At 39.9% G+C, this 16,895-nt stretch overlaps 1 protein-coding gene across 1 annotated transcript in view; it reads left to right on the top strand.

Annotated features, from left to right (window-relative positions):
* Window positions 1–16,895, top strand: part of LOC126457597 (cytoplasmic dynein 2 heavy chain 1) — an 808,157-nt gene that overhangs the window by 465,026 nt on the left and 326,236 nt on the right. The gene's annotated exons all lie outside the window — the stretch shown is intronic.

The raw sequence follows: 16,895 nt of genomic DNA, 5'->3' as shown, positions 1-16,895 counted from the left end.
TGCAGCCTGGTGGAGAGTGTTTGTACCTCCCTCACCACACCCACTGAAACATATCATGCCTATCACCTGGTACATGTGGGTGCTGAGTCTTCACCTTTCAGGTGGACCACCGAGCCCGGATCCCCAGAACAATCTCATCCATCATGGTTCCATGATGTATACTGTGACCTCCACCCACAGACTTTTTCTGAGCAGTTTTTCCCCAGCCATCTTAGTCAGCGAGTGCAAGTGCCTGTTTCTCTGCCACCAGTGGACCTTCCAGTCATGGGGCTACTCATGTAACTTCCATTGAGCCTTGTCCTGCTCCTACCTTTTGCAGTGATGCCCATGGACATACATCTGCTGCTGGTTTCAGTGGTGGCTCCTTTGGACATGCACCACTGGTGTTTATCTGTTCTGCCAGTCGATACTGGGGAGGGGTGTTGTAAAGATGCCACATTGGAAACTGAGTAGCTGGCATGACACTAATATTGTTGGTGTGATGCCACTATCCATATAGCACTTGCGATCAGGAGCACCCTCTGATAAGACAACCCAGACCCTTTCATATAAGCTGACCCAGGGCCAGCTTGAGTCCGTTGTAATGCAATCTGTTAAGTACACACACATCAGCACATTTGTTTGGTTTATTATGTTCATATGTCGAACTCTGATTGGTTATTGATGAATGTCTGATACTTTGTCATGTGATCTTTTGTTGGAAGGCTTACGTAAAATAGTTTGCACTGCTCTGGAAGTGTTCTGTAACGGTACTTGTCAAGCAAATCGGGGCAATACCCTGTCTATTTTTTGTGTATCCTTAAAATAGTAATGTATTATTTGGTCACTTTTTAGTTTATAGTGAATTCCTAGAATGAATTGCTGTGTGTGTGCTTAGTTTTGGAATAGGAAATTGGGTAATGAAATCAAAAGTAGATGACCTATATATCTCTATATTCATTGGACAGTTTCTCAAATACATTAATAATTATGCACAAGTGTTTGATTATTTTGACAGTACTCTTTTTTTCTCGGAACTTTCTTTCAGTTCATGTGCAAGTTTTGTGTAAATTATTTTTTTAATCATTGTAAACAGCTCTTATAATGTGCCCATGCCTGAGATGCACATTTTTTCCACTGTATTTTCCACTATAGAGGTTCTGATGTTTTTGTATTTTATTAAAATATTGAAGAATAGAAAGAACTCTATCAACTGTGAAAGTATTATTTCTCCTATGGTGAGGACTCCTGTTATTACCAAGTGGTTAATTAGTTAAAGCCTTGTGGTGTCTTCTTTACTAATATGTCCAATGTTGTTTTATTTGTTTGCAGTCATTGTATAATGAGAAATATTTATCCTAGACCTTCGGATTTTTTACACTTCCATTACTTTGTACTGCATGGTGCAATTTCTCCTGCTGATCATTCCTTTTGTTTGTATATATGCTATTTAGTACCATTCTACATCTACATCTACATGGATACTCTACAAATCACATTTTAAGTGATTGGTAGAGGGTTCAGCGAACCACCTTGACAATTCTCTATTATTCCAATCTTGCATAGAGCATGGACAGAACGAACACCTATATCGTTCCATACGAGCTCTGATTTCCTGTATTTTATCGTGGTGATCATTTCTCCCTATGTAGGTCAGCTCAACAAAATATTTTCGCATTCAGAGGAGAAAGTTGTCACGAAATTGAAGTAGATAGTTCATCTGAGTTAGTATAGGCAGAGGTCATTGTAGGCAACTGTAATAAAATAATAATTGGATCCTTTTACCGACCTCCCAATTCAGATGATACAGTTGCTGAAAGATTCATAGAAAACTTGAGTTTGATTTTCGAGTAGTTACTTTATGAGCCCACACGAATAGTAAACGATTGTGAAAACACATTTGACCACTTAGCAACAAATAATCCTGAGTTAATAATGAGCATCAAAACGGATACAGTGATTAGTGAACACAGGAATGTCATAGCGAGACTGAATATTGTAACCCCTAAATCCTCCAAAAATAAATGAAAAATATACCTATTCAAAAAAGCAGATAAAAATCGACGTGATGCCTTTCTGAGACAAAATATCCACTCCTTCCAAATTAATAATATAAGTGTAGACCAGGTGTGGCTTGAGTTCAAAGAAATAGTATCGGCAGCAATTGAGAGATTTATACCAAATACACTCCTGGAAATTGAAATAAGAACACCGTGAATTCAATGTCCCAGGAAGGGGAAACTTTATTGACACATTCCTGGGGTCAGATACATCACATGATCACACTGACAGAACCACAGGCACATAGACACAGGCAACAGAGCATGCACAATGTCGGCACTAGTACAGTGTATATCCACCTTTCGCAGCAATGCAGGCTGCTATTCTCCCATGGAGACGATCATAGACATGCTGGATGTAGTCCTGTGGAACGGCTTGCCATGCCATTTCCACCTGGCGCCTCAGTTGGACCAGCGTTCGTGCTGGACGTGCAGACCGCGTGAGACGACGCTTCATCCAGTCCCAAACATGCTCAATGGGGGACAGATCCGGAGATCTTGCTGGCCAGGGTAGTTGACTTACACCTTATAGAGCACGTTGGGTGGCACAGGATACATGCGGACGTGCATTGTCCTGTTGGAACAGCAAGTTCCCTTGCCGATCTAGGAATGGTAGAACGATGGGTTCGATGACGGTTTGAATGTACCGTGCACTATTCAGTGTCCCCTCGACGATCACCAGTGGTGTACGGCCAGTGAAGGAGATCGCTCCCCACACCATGATGCCGGGTGTTGGCCCTGTGTGCCTCGGTCGTATGCGGTCCTGATTGTGGCGCTCACCTGCACGGCGCCAAACACGCATACGACCATCATTGGCACCAAGGCAGAAGCGACTCTCATCGCTGAAGACGACACGTCTCCATTCGTCCCTCCATTCATGCCTGTCGCGACACCACTGGAGGCGGGCTGCACGATGTTGGGGCGTGAGCGGAAGACGGCCTAACGGTGTGCGGGACCGTAGCACAGCTTCATGGAGACGGTTGCGAATGGTCCTCGCCGATACCCCAGGAGCAACAGTGTCCCTAATTTGCTGGGAAGTGGCGGTGCGGTCCCCTACGGCACTGCGTAGGATCCTACGGTCTTGGCGTGCATCCGTGCGTCGCTGCGGTCCGGTCCCAGGTCGACGGGCACGTGCACCTTCCTCCGACCACTGGCGACAACATCGATGTACTGTGGAGACCTCACGCCCCACATGTTGAGCAATTCGGCGGTACGTCCACCCGGCCTCCCGCATGCCCACTATACGCCTTGGCTCAAAGTCCGTCAACTGCACATACGGTTCACGTCCACGCTGTCGCGGCATGCTACCAGTGTTAAAGACTGCGATGGAGCTCCGTATGCCACGGCAAACTGGCTGACACTGACGGCGGCGGTGCACAAATGCTGCGCAGCTAGCGCCATTCGACGGCCAACACCGTGGTTCCTGATGTGTCCGCTGTGCCGTGCGTGTGATCATTGCTTGTACAGCCCTCTCGCAGTGTCCGGAGCAAGTATGGTGGGTCTGACACACCGGTGTCAATGTGTTCTTTTTTCCATTTCCAGGAGTGTACATTAACAAACGACGGAGCTGATCCTCCTTGGTACACAAAATGGTTCAGAACACTGTTCCAGAAACAACAAAACAAACATGCCAACTTTAAACAGATGCAAAATCCCCAAGATTGGTGATCTTTTACAGAATCTCAAAATTTAGTGCGGACTTAATTGCGAGATGCTTATAACAGTTTTCAGGATGAGGCTTTGTCTTGAAACCTGACAGAAAATCCAAAGAGATTCTGATCGTATGTGAAGTATGTTAGTGGCAAGAAACAATCAATGCCTTCTCTGAGCCATAGCAATGGAGATACTATCAAAGACAGTGCTGCCAAAGCAGAGTTACTAAACCAAGCTTTCCGAAATGCCTTCACAAAAGAAGACAAAGTAAATATTCCAGATTTCAAATCAAGAACAGCTTCCAACAATAACAGAAGAGCCCTGCAAAATGTGTAAGAATGCACAGAGAAGTACTGTTAGCCTATGTCACAGAGTATTAGAGAACTGAGGAATGAAGTAGAAGAACTTCTTGTCTATTTGGAAGATTTGGAGAGATCTGAAAACATAGACATTCTGTGTCTCTTTGAACACTACATTACCACAGGGTTAGAGAAGTTAAATATAAAGGATTACACTCTAGTGTCTTACTCGTATAAAACTGTAGCCAATGTTGGGTTGAATGGTGCTTCCACACATAAATGTGGAGTGGCAGGGACATGTCGAGGGGATGAGAGTTGCGCATGTGTGGCAGCAGAGAATGGGCAAAAAAATTCCACACTGCTGAAATGTGTTGCTATGGACAACCATGACATTTATTTGCCTATGGTACATTGTATGATATGTTCAAATCTGTGGGGAATACTAAATTTTAACACTGATTTGGATTGATTGTCATGAGAGAAATATTGCTACATGTCTTGACAACTGCTCCACAACTTTAATTGTCATAAGTCTGAAGCTAAGAACAGTTGATATAGCTTTGTGAATATGTCAGGTAGAATTTTTGTCAAAATGGCAATTGGCTAATGACAAGGTGATTCTTTCTTAGTGCCTTTGTCCCGCATCACACAGGGTCAGCTGTGTTACTATTGCTGTGGCACTGTTAGTTGCAGAGGCTGGCCGGATGCCCTTCCTGCCATCACCCCCCCCCCCCCCCCCCTCCCTCCCCGGGACAGAATAAGTGTACCCAGCTGTCTGCATCTAGAGGAAGCTATGGAATAGTATGAACAGTTTCAAATGTTTGCGAGTTGTGTAGCTGAGGTGGAGCATGGGGACCAGCCCAGTATTCACATAGCAGGATGTGTAAAACTGCCTAAAAACCACATCGAGGCTTGCCAGCAGACCAGCCATCGTTATTAATCCACTGAGCAGTTTCGATCCAGGGCTCGTGTGCCTACCCAAGTCTAGGAAGCAGTGCATTAGCGCTCTTGGGAACCCTGGTGGGTATAGGACAAGGTGATTAACAGTACTTGCAATAATTGTCGTTTGTTGTGATTTGGACTGTATAATAAGTAAAAATATAATACGCCAAAAATTAACTCCAAGCACTAACTGAAATCATTATATTTGCTTTACAAGTGCTTCTTCTCCAAAGAATTTTTAAAAACGTGTATAATGTGTGGATGTGGGTATATTTGACTGCAGTTAAGTGTAATCACTGTGTGTAAAAAAGAATTACTGTGGAAAAAACTAATGTAAAAGACTGTTGTAAAAACTGTCAAGAGGTTGTCTATTTTTTGCTGCCAATGGGCATTATGAATGTAACATAACTCAATCAACATTACAGTGATAGTCCACATTTACAATTGATTGAATGAACAATCAACCATCTTCTGCAAATAACCCAAAGGAATGTTGATCATTTACATCGAAAACCACCAGTAGCTCAACAAGTAACTGTCCCTGTCATTTTAAGGTACTTTCCGATTCACACCTTGAAAATTATATGGATTTATGTGTGGAAATACCTGAGTTTTTGGCAGAGATGCTGAGTCGCAGATGGGCACAGCATTTGCGTGGGTGTATATGTGTATGTTGTCTAACTAGGCAAAAGGCCTTGTTGATCAAAAGCTCACTTTCCAATAGTCTTTTTGTTGTGCCTGTCTGTGACTCAGCATCTCCACCCTGTGGTCAGTAGCAACTATCATTTTCATAATATTGTTACATTCCATCCTGCATTTTCCTTTGTTTGAGTTTTTGATGGATTTATCTGGCCATGTCCTCACTAGTTATTAGACTGTACAGCATGCTGTGAAAAGTTTAACTTCTCCTAGAGAAACATGTTGCACGTTACAGTCTGCATACTTCATAGGATACAAATTCCTAACCAAGAAAGCCTAGAATGTTCTTATTACTATTATGCAGTCGATATGTTGGCAAACATACTTTTTTAACCATTAGTTTAAACTTAAGAAATATTATTTCTTTGTTGTTGTCATTGTGGTCTTCAGTCCATAGACTGGTTTCGTGCAGCCCTCCATGCTATCCTGTCCTGTGCAAGCTTCTTCATATCCAAGTACCTACTGCAATCTTCTGAATCTGCTTAGTGTATTCATCTCTTGGTCTCCCTCTATGACTTTTACCCTCCATGCTGCCCTCCAATACTAAATTGGTGATTCCTTGATGCCTCAGAACATGTCCTACCAACCGACCCCTTATGCTAGTCAAGTTGTACCACAAATTCCTCTTCTCCCCAATTCTGTTCAGTACCTCCTCATTAATTACGTGATCTATCCATCTAATCTTCAGCATTCTTCTGTGGCACCACATTTCGAAAGCTTCTATTCTCTTCTTACCTAAACTATTTATCGTCCATGTTTCACTTCCATACATGGCTACGCTACATACAAAAATAATTTCAGAAAATACTTCCTGACACTTAAACCTATAGCTGATGTTAACAAAGTTCTCTTCTTCAGAAAAACTTTTCTTGCCATTGCCAGTTTACATTTTATATCCTTTCTACTTCGACCATCATCAGTTATTTTGCTCCACAAATAGCAAAAGTCATCTACTACATCAAGTGTCTCATTTCCTAATCTCATTCGTTCGGCATCACCTGATCTAATTCAACTACATTCCATTATCCTCATTTTGCTTTTGTTCATGTTCATCTTATATCCTCCTTTCAAGAGACTGTTTAATTCATTCAACTGCTCTTCCAGGTCCTTTGCTGCCTCCGATAGAATTACAATGTCATCTGCAAACCTCAAAGTTTTTATTTCTTCTCCATGGATTTTAATTCCTGCTCCAAATAATTCTTTTGTTTCCTTTACTGCTTGCTCAGTATATAGATTTAATAACATCAGAGATAGGCTACAACCCTGTCTTACTCCCTTCCCAACCACTGCTTCCTCTCCATGCCCCTCGACTCTTATAACTGCCATCTGGTTTCTGTACAAATTGTAAGTAGCTTTTCGTTCCCTGTATTTGACCCCTGCCACCTTCAGAATCTGAAAGAGAGTATTCCAGTCAACATTGTCAAAAGCTTTTTCTAAGTTTACAAATGCTAGAAACATATGTCTACCATTCCTGACTCTATCTTCTAAGATAAGTCGTAGGGCGTAGGGTCAGTATTGCCTCACGTGTTCCAACATTTCTACAGAATCAAAACTGAACTTCCCCAAGACTGGCTTGTACCAGTTTTCCCATTCGTCTGTAAAGAATTTGTGTTACTATTTTGCAGCTATGACTTATCAAACTAATAGTTCAGTAATCCTCACACCTGTCAACACCTGCTTTCCTTGGGATTGGAATTATTATATTCTTCTTGAAGTCTGAGGGTATTTCACCTGTCTCATACGTCTTGCTCACCAGATGGAAGGGTTTTGTCAGGGCTGGGTGTCCCAAGGCCATCAGAAGTTCTAATGGAATGTTATCTACTCCCGGCGACTTGTTTCAACTAAAGCCATTCAGTGCTCTGTCAATCTCGTCACTCAGTATCATATCTCCCATTTCATCTTCATCTACGTCCTCTTCCATTTCCATAATTTTGCCCTCCAGTACATTGCCCTTGTATAGACCCTGTATACTCCTTCCACCTTTCTGCTTTCCCTTCTTTGCTTAGGACTGGTTTTCCATCAGCTCTTGATATTGTTACAAGTGGTTCTCTTTCTCCAAATGTCTCTCTAATTTTGCTGTAGGCAGTATCTACCTTACCCCTAGTGATATATGCCTCTACATCCTTACATTTGTTTTCTAGCCATCCCTGCTTAGCCTTTGTACAAATTAATTCCATGATATTATACTGACAGTGATATGTGGATAAACACAAAATAGTGTGATCACGTTCGCATGGAAGACAGTCAGGTGTGTACTTCTGTCTTGTGACATATGTAAATTAATGAGCTACATGAGTTCGTCATGTGTCTGGTTTATACTGGGCAAAATATTTTTATTTTTAAACCAGGACAAAATACGCACTTTGATAGTTCTTGTATTGTATTGTATTTTTTATTGGTCCTGTTGTCTACATAGCAGCTTATGCATAAGACATTGGACAAGTCAAGTTGTAAATATACAGGCTGAAAGTCATTTCAAGGCATACATATTTAAGCTTACAATAATACACTTTACACGTAAGTATTTATATAACACATTTCATAAATTTAAATATTCTTCAATGGAGTAAAAGCAGTGATGCTGTAAATATGACTTTAGAGATTTTCCAAATGTATTGACCTCAGTGATAGCGTTTATGTTTTTAGGATGTTTGTTATAAAGCTTAACTCCCATGTGAAAAGTACCTTTTTGGCACAGTGCTATGCTGATTTGAGTCATATGTGAGTTTGTTTTTTGTCTGGTAAAGTGCTCATGTATATCACAGTTTTTTTGCAGTCTACGGTCCTTGCCTATTACATTTAATTTAAAGAACAAAAGGGCTTCCATAATGTATACACATGGTAATGGAGGAATGCCAGATTTCTTAAACAGGGGTTTACAAGAGTCTCTAGGCTTGCACCCAAACAAGATTTTAATGGCCTTTTTTTGTATTTTAAAAGTGCAATTAGCTGTTTTAGAGTTTCCCCATAAGGTGACCCCGTACCTAAGACGAGAATGAAAGTATGCATGATATGCATTCAATACTGTTTTCTCACTACAGCATGATTTTAATGAACAAAGAAGGTAACATGTTTTGCTCAGTTCTGCATTGAGATATTCAATATGCTTATTCCATCCTCCCCCCATGAACCATGGACCTTGCCGTTGGTGGGGAGGCTTGTGTGCCTCAGCGATACAGATAGCTGTACCGTAGGTGCAACCACAACGGAGGGCTATCTGTCAAGAGGCCAGACAAACGTGTGGTTCCTGAAGAGGGGCAGCAGCCTTTTCAGTAGTTGCAAGGGCAACAGTCTGGATGATTGATTGATCTGGCCTTGTAACAATAACCAAAACGGCCTTGCTGTGCTGGTACTGTGAGTGGCTGAAACCAAGGGGAAACTACAGCCGTAATTTTTCCCGAGGGCATGCAGCTTTACTGTATGATTAAATGATGATGGTGTCCTCTTGGGTAAAATATTCCAGAGGTAAAATAGTCCCCCATTCGTATCTCCGGGCGGGGACTACTCAAGAGGATGTCGTTATCAGGAGAAAGAAAACTGGCGTTCTACGGATCGGAGCGTGGAATGTCAGATCCCTTAATCGGGCAGGTAGGTTACAAAATTTAAAAGGGGAATTGGATAGGTTAAAGTTAGATATAGTGGGAATTAGTGAAGTTCGGTGGCAGGAGGAACAAGACTTCTGGTCAGGTGCCTACAGGGTTATAAACACAAAATCAAATAGGGGTAATGCAGGAGTAGGTTTAATAATGAATAGGAAAATAGGAATGTGTGTAAGCTACTACAAACAGCATAATGAACACATTATTGTGGCCAAGATAGATATGAAGCCCACACCTACTACATTAGTACAAGTTTATATGCCAACTAGCTCTGCAGATGACGAAGAAATTGAAGAAATGTATGATGAAATAAATGAAATATTCAGATAGTGAAGGGTGACCAAAATTTAATAGTCATGGGTGACTGGAATTCGGTAGTAGGAAAAGGGGGAGAAGGAAACTTAGTAGGTGAATATGGATTGGGGGTAAGAAATGAAAGAGGAAGCCGCCTGGTAGAATTTTGCACAGAGCACAACTTAATCATAGCTAACACATGGTTTAAGAATCATGAAAGAAGGTTGTATACATGGAAGAACCCTGGAGATACTAAAAGGTATGAGATAGATTATATAATGGTAAGACAGAGATTTAGGAACCAGGTTTTAAATTGTAAGACATTTCCAGGGGCAGATGTGGTCTCTGACCACAATCTATTGGTTATGACCTGTAGATTAAAACTAAAGAAACTGCAAAAAGGTGGGAACTTAAGGAGATGGGACCTGGGTAAACTGAAAGAACCAGAGGTTGTACAGAGTTTCAGGGAGAGCATAAGGGAACAATTGACAGGAATGGGGGAAAGAAATACAGTAGAAGAAGAATGGGTAGCTGTGAGGGATGAAGTAGTGAAGGCAGCAGAGGATCAAGTATGTAAAAAGACAAGGGCTAGTAGAAATCCTTGGGTAACAGAAGAAATATTGAATTTAATTGATGAAAGGGGAAAAAAAAAAAATGCAGTAAATGAAGCAGGCAAAAAGGAATACAAACATCTCAAGAATGAGATCGACAGGAAGTGCAAAACGGCTAAGCAGGGATGGCTAGAGGACAAATGTAAGGATGTAGAGGCTTATCTCACTAGGGGTAAGATAGATACTGTCTACAGGAAAATTAAAGAGACCTTTGGAGATAAGAGAACCACTTGTATGAACATCAAGAGCTCAGATGGATACCCAGTTCTAAGCAAAGAAGGGAAAGCAGAAAGGTGGAAGGAGTATGTAGAGGGTCTATACAATGGCGATGTACTTGAGGACAATATTATGGAAATGGAAGAGGATGTAGATGAAGATGAAATGGGAGATATGATACTGCGGGGAGCACTGAAAGACCTTAGTCGAAACAAGGCCCCCGGAGTAGACAACATTCCATTGGAACTACTGACGGCCTTGGGAGAGCCCGTCCTGACAAACCTCTGCCATCTGGTGAGCAAGATGTATGAAACAGGCAAAATACCCTCAGACTTCAAGAAGAATATAATAATTACAATCCCAAAGAAAGCAGGTGTTGACAGATGTGAAAATTACTGAACAACAGTTTAATAAGCCACAGCTGCAAAATACTAACACGAATTCTTTACAGACGAATGGAAAAACTAGTAGAAGCCGACCTTGTGGAAGATCAGTTTGGATTCCGTAGAAATACTGGAACACGTGAGGTAATACTGACCTTACGACTTATCTTAGAAGAAAGATTAAGGAAAGGGAAACCTACATTTCTAGCATTTGTAGACTTAGAGAAAGCTTTTGACAATGTTGACTGGAATACTCTCTTTCAAATTCTAAAGGTGGCAGGGGTAAATTACAGGGAGCAAAAGACTATTTACAATTTGTACAGAAACCAGATGGCAGTTATAAGAGTTGAGGGACATGAAAGGGAAGCAGTTGTTGGGAAGGGAGTAAGACAGGGTTGTAGCCTCTCCCCGATGTTGTTCAATCTGTATATTGAGCAAGCAGTAAAGGAAACATAAGAAAAATTCGGAGTAGGTATTAAAATTCATGGAGGAAAAATAAAAACTTTGAGGTTTGCCGATGACATTGTAATTCTGTCAGAGACAGCAAAGGACTTGGAAGAGCAGTTAAATGGAATGGACAGTGTCTTGAAAGGAGGATATAAGATGAACATAAACAAAAGCAAAACGAGGATAATGGAATGTAGTCTCATTAAGTCGGGTGATGATGAGGGAATTAGATTAGGAAATGAGACACTTAAAATAGTAAAGGAGTTTTGTTATTTGGGGAGCAAAATAACTCATGATGATCGAAGTAGAGAGGATATAAAATGTAGACTGGCAATGGCAAGGAAAGCGTTTCTGAAGAAGAGAAATTTGTTAATATCGAGTATAGATTTAAGTGTCAGGAAGTCATTTCTGAAAGTGTTTGTATGGAGTGTAGCCATGTATGGAAGTGAAACATGGACGATAAATAGTTTGGACAAGAAGAGAATAGAAGCTTTCGAAATGTGGTGCTACAGAAGAATCCTGAAAATTAGATGGGTAGATCACATAACTAATGAGGAAGTATTGAATAGGATTGGGGAGAAGAGAAGTTTGTGGCACAACTTGACCAGAAGAAGGGATCGGTTGGTAGGACATGTTCTGAGGCATCAAGGGATCATCAATTTAGTATTGGAGGGCAGCGTGGAGGGTAAAAATCGTAGAGGGAGACCAAGAGATGAATACACTAAGCAGATTCAGAAGGATGTAGGTTGCAGTAGGTACTGGTAGATGAAGAAGCTTGCACAGGATAGAGTAGCATGGAGAGCTGCATCAAACCAGTCTCAGGACTGAAGACCACAACAACAACAACATTCCATCTGATGTTACTCTGCAGCCAAAGTCCTAAGAATTTGGTTTCGGTACTGTTACCAACTGGTTCGTCATTGATAGAGACTGATGGGATAAACCTGTCCTTGTTAGGAACATTGTGGAATTTTAGAGCAATGGTTTTCTTACTGTTTATTACAAGCTGATTACTCTGTTCCCAGCTGCTAAGTTGTTTCGTGACCATGTTTACTGTCTGCTGTAACTGTTCATCGTCATCTCCTTTTAGTAGAATCGTGGTGTCATCTGCAAATATGGTTGTTTTGTGTGCATCAACATTTAAGCTTAGATCATTTATGTACAGAAGAAACAGAAGGGGTCCCAATACTGATCCTTGGGGTACACCACATTTAATTTGTTTATAGTCAGATAAGTGATTAGATACAGTTTTTAGTTCAATATTTGTGTGGTTCATGCACACTGCTTGCATACGATTAGTCAGGAAGGAACTGATCCAGTTGTTGGACAGACCTCGAATACCATATCTTTCTAGCTTTGATAGCAGAATATTATGGTCCACCATGTCAAAAGCTTTTGACAAGTCAATAAAGACTCCTATTGTTTCCTGTTTTTTGTCCATCAGGTTTAGGGTGGAATTGATGCACTCATAGATAGCAGTTGTCGTTGACCTCTTATTTCTGAATCCATGTTGTTCATTACATAGGATGCTGTTTTCATTTATAAATTTCATAAGTTTCTCATATATAACTTGGTGTTTTCTCTGTAATAGCTGAATGATAATTGGCATAGTACATTACAATGACCAACTTCGAGCCAAGGTGTGCCAAGAATTGTTCAGTGAACCATTTCATGAAACTGACAGCATTTGTTTCGAAGTGGCAGTTACTGCTGCTTTTCTTACATGTAAACAGGAGTTTACTGTTAGGAACAGAACCTGCAGAAGATCCAGCATGGAGAATAGCTGTCCATGAAGCTATTCCTATGGGAACTTTAAAACTACCAGCCATCAGTACTGTTCCAGCAGGTTTTTCTGGAATGATTCTGATCGCCCATGTTTCATCAGATAATACACTGTTGGACTACCTCCTTCTCTTGTATTGTGCATCTTTATATGGGATGTGGTTCATGCACATCTATATCACTTCTTTGAGCTAAAAATTCTCATCTATGTAATCACACACACAAAAACATTTACTGATACACATTCACAGCTAGACAGTTGAATAGTTGAATGAATAATTCAGTTGTTGTGAAGCACAGTAACACAGTGCTGCTAGCAGGAGAGAGATTCTGCTTTCTAACTGTAAGTCACAGTTAGCTGCTGGGAAAGAGAATTAATATTATTGGCTACCAACAGTTAATGGAGGCGGTTGCATAGAACACTGAAAATTTGGCAACCTTCCTGCATGACACCAACTTTAATGTGAGAAAAGGAGAAGTTGTTACATGTATAAAGATGAAGTATGACTTCAAAATCATTGGAACAAGTTGATTTTGAAGAGTTAAGCACATTGAAGTGTGTACTTTTGAATTAATTCTGAAGAATAGTTAACTTTTAATTGTCATTGAATCTATTTATTGTCAATAACAAGCAAAGTTTCTGCAAGCTGTATACTACAAAAATAAACCAAAATTTGCAATAAAAGTTATTAAAAATCAAGGAACATGCACATTATGCTAGAAATCAGTAATTCCAGCAATGAACTAATGCCTTTATGGAATGTAGTGAAACATGATACAGGACAACAGGTTACAGGAGAGGATAACATCACTATTGATTCAAATGGAAGAACTATAAATGATCAGTTACGGGTAACAAGTGTGTTCAATAATCATTTCTGAAATGGAGTTCAAAAGAAAAATCAAAACAGTGTGTTGAAACTCTCAGATAATTCAGTCACACAGATATGTCGCCTATTTCTCCTTCTGAAATTAAGAAACTTGTGTATTCTCTCAAACATAAAAGCTCGTCTCAATTTGATATGTTTCCAAAAGAGTACAACAGAGTTGTTCCTGTTTAATAAATACTGTGTTTTATTGAAGTATGTAATGCAGCTCTAATACACTGCATCTTTCTGCAGAGATTGAAACATACTATTGTTAAATCCCTTTATAAGAAATGTAATGGGATAGGTATCAATAACTAATGACTTATTTCTTAACACACATCATTTTCCAAAACTTTTGAGAGGGTGATGTAATCTAGGTTAGTATCTCATCTGAGAAACAATAATATCCTTAGTACATCACAATTTGAATTTCACAAGAGTTGCTCTAAAAAATCTTGAGGTTTCATGGAATTGATGGTATAGCCAACAAGTGGTTAATGTCATATCTGACTAAAAGGATGCAGAAAGATGTACTTAATAATTCAACCAATGTAAGCAGGGAAGATTCTTCTGACTGTAAAGAAATCATTTATGCAGTTTCGCAAGGCTCAATTCCGGGTCCACTGTTGTTCCTCTCATGCACTCACTATCATTGAAAGTAGTGCACTCAGAAGGAAGAAAGTTACAAACATGAAAGTTTGCAGATAAGTACAGTGAGATCTGATATGCAAATGATCCATGTTTGGCACCAATGCATGTGCCCACAGGCCCTGCAGTGGCGCTCCAATCAGACAGCAGGCTGTATATCAACTGCCCATAATGGACAAGTCCTAAATAAGACAATCACATGCAAGTAGATGTATGGGAGCCAGTTTTTCCACAAACCATTCCAGATGCCTTGCAGATAAAATTTTGTCCTCCAGATGCCCTTGTCATATGCTGCCATTAACACCAAGACATTAGTGATACTGCCCATAGTGGTGCCAAGCCAGAAAAATGTGGACTGCCACAGTGTGGCAAAACGTTGTGTTTAGTGATGAATCCCAATTCATTTTGTGGAGGGATGATAACCTCATGTGGGTGTGGTGACAGCCTGATGAACATACAGCTCCATCCATGCTGTTGCACACCTCACTATCTGCACGACCCTGGTGTAATCATCTGAAGGCCATAGCCTTCAGTAGCCAGTTCCCTCTAATTGTGGTATGTGGAACCTTTACAGGCCAGCATTATGTTGGTGACATGCAACCCTCTGCGGGACCTTTTGTATGTGGTCTACCAGTGTACTTCTCCAGTAAGATAATGCTCAGATTCTTCTATGGCTGACAATTTCCATTTACTTGTCCCCCAGAGAGCATGCTTGTTGCAAAGAACTCCCTGCTAGTCAAAAGCAACAATGATGTATCTAATTAAAATTCCACAGGAAAAAAAAATGACATTCATTGTTCCACATTGGCTTTATCACAAAAAGGGGCTCACAGTGCTAATATCGAATGTTTTGATAATTTACCTAATGGTATGAAATCTCTATGAGACAGCAAAATAAAATTGGGAAAAAAGGTGAAAAGGTTTCTCCTTCACAATTCCCCCTATTCTCTAGAAGAATTTCTGTTGATGTAATATGCAAAAGTTGGAGTACAGGAATTAGTATTTCACACCTATATTAAAAATATATATAGTAAAATAAAAAAGAAGGAGTTATGTGGATGTAAAAGGACTACTTGAACTACTTGAGTACTGAAGCATCTGTGAATACAAAAGGAAGCATACGGCAGTTACAATTTAAGTCTTAGAAAATTGCACATACGTGCTTCATCAAATTGCAAAAAGCAGTACAGTTCTGCTAATGCCCTTTCCTTTTTCCTCTTCTTTTATTCATTTAGCCATTCTTCTTCACCCTCGCTTTGTGAATGCATTATAATCACCCATATAATCATAAATTAGGTTTTTATTTTCTATAAATTTTCATTCATCGAGTGAAATTGGGTGTTGGATCCAATAATTTGCTAAACTCATAGTGCTCACAAAATCTGAACCCGATACAAGTTCTATTGTTTTCAGCCTCTTCAGGGGCTTCCTAAAGGTTGACAGATTCTATTTATGCCACTCTGTTAACTATAGTTGATACAATTTGTATTTTGTCTACTGCTAATTATTAAGTGAAATTTTCATCTTTTGTCATGTCCAAAGTTCCACAAGACTATAATTTGTGGCAGCCACTGTTTGTGACAATTTGGACACTGTTGTGTTACCTTAGAACACTATGTCAGCCAACTGCTGATATCAAGATCCTGCTGCTGGAAAATGAAAGCAAACTGTTAGATCTGTTGAAGCTAACCCTCCCATAGTACCTTGCGTAGAAGTATAGTGATGCTTGGGATGATTGGATAAGGGTTGTTTTTTAATTGAACATTTAAATAATATTTTCCATTTATTACATAAGTCTGTCCAAATTTCAACAGTGTTACTACAAATGTAAATTTTAGATCGTAACAGTGACAGGAAGTGCAAAATGGTAGGATGAGAAATACAAGGTTTCAGAAGGTTATGTGAGTAGACGAAAGATACTGTAGGAAAGAAGAAAGGTGAAAGATACTGTAGGAAATTTAAGAAGATGTTAAGACAAAAGATACACAGCAGCGGAAACAATGTAGCTGTTCAGGTGTGTGTGTGTGTGTGTGTGTGTGTGTGTGTGTGTGTGTGCGTGTTGGAATTGAAATAAATCAGGTGAGTTTTAGGCAATTAGATTAGGAAATCTAGTCTTCTAAAAGTAGTAGATGAGTTTTGCTGTCTTTGCAGCAGAATTACTGATGATGGCCAAAGTAGACAGAATATAAAATGCAGAATGGTTGTAGCAAGAAATGCATTTCTAATTTATTAATCCATAATATAAATTTAATTGTTAGGAAGTCTTTCTTAAGGTATCTGTCTGAAAGAATAGAATAGAGGGATTTTGAAATTTGTTGTTAGTGAGGAATGTCGAAAATTAGGTGGGTGGATTGAGTAACTAATGAATAGGTATTGAGTCACTTTGTTGTAAGTAGGTTCAAGTGGATGTCTTT

This window comes from Schistocerca serialis, chromosome 2, assembly GCF_023864345.2.
Source record: "Schistocerca serialis cubense isolate TAMUIC-IGC-003099 chromosome 2, iqSchSeri2.2, whole genome shotgun sequence".
NCBI classification, from domain to species: domain Eukaryota; kingdom Metazoa; phylum Arthropoda; class Insecta; order Orthoptera; family Acrididae; genus Schistocerca; species Schistocerca serialis.
This window is presented reverse-complemented; position numbering and strand designations above follow the sequence as displayed.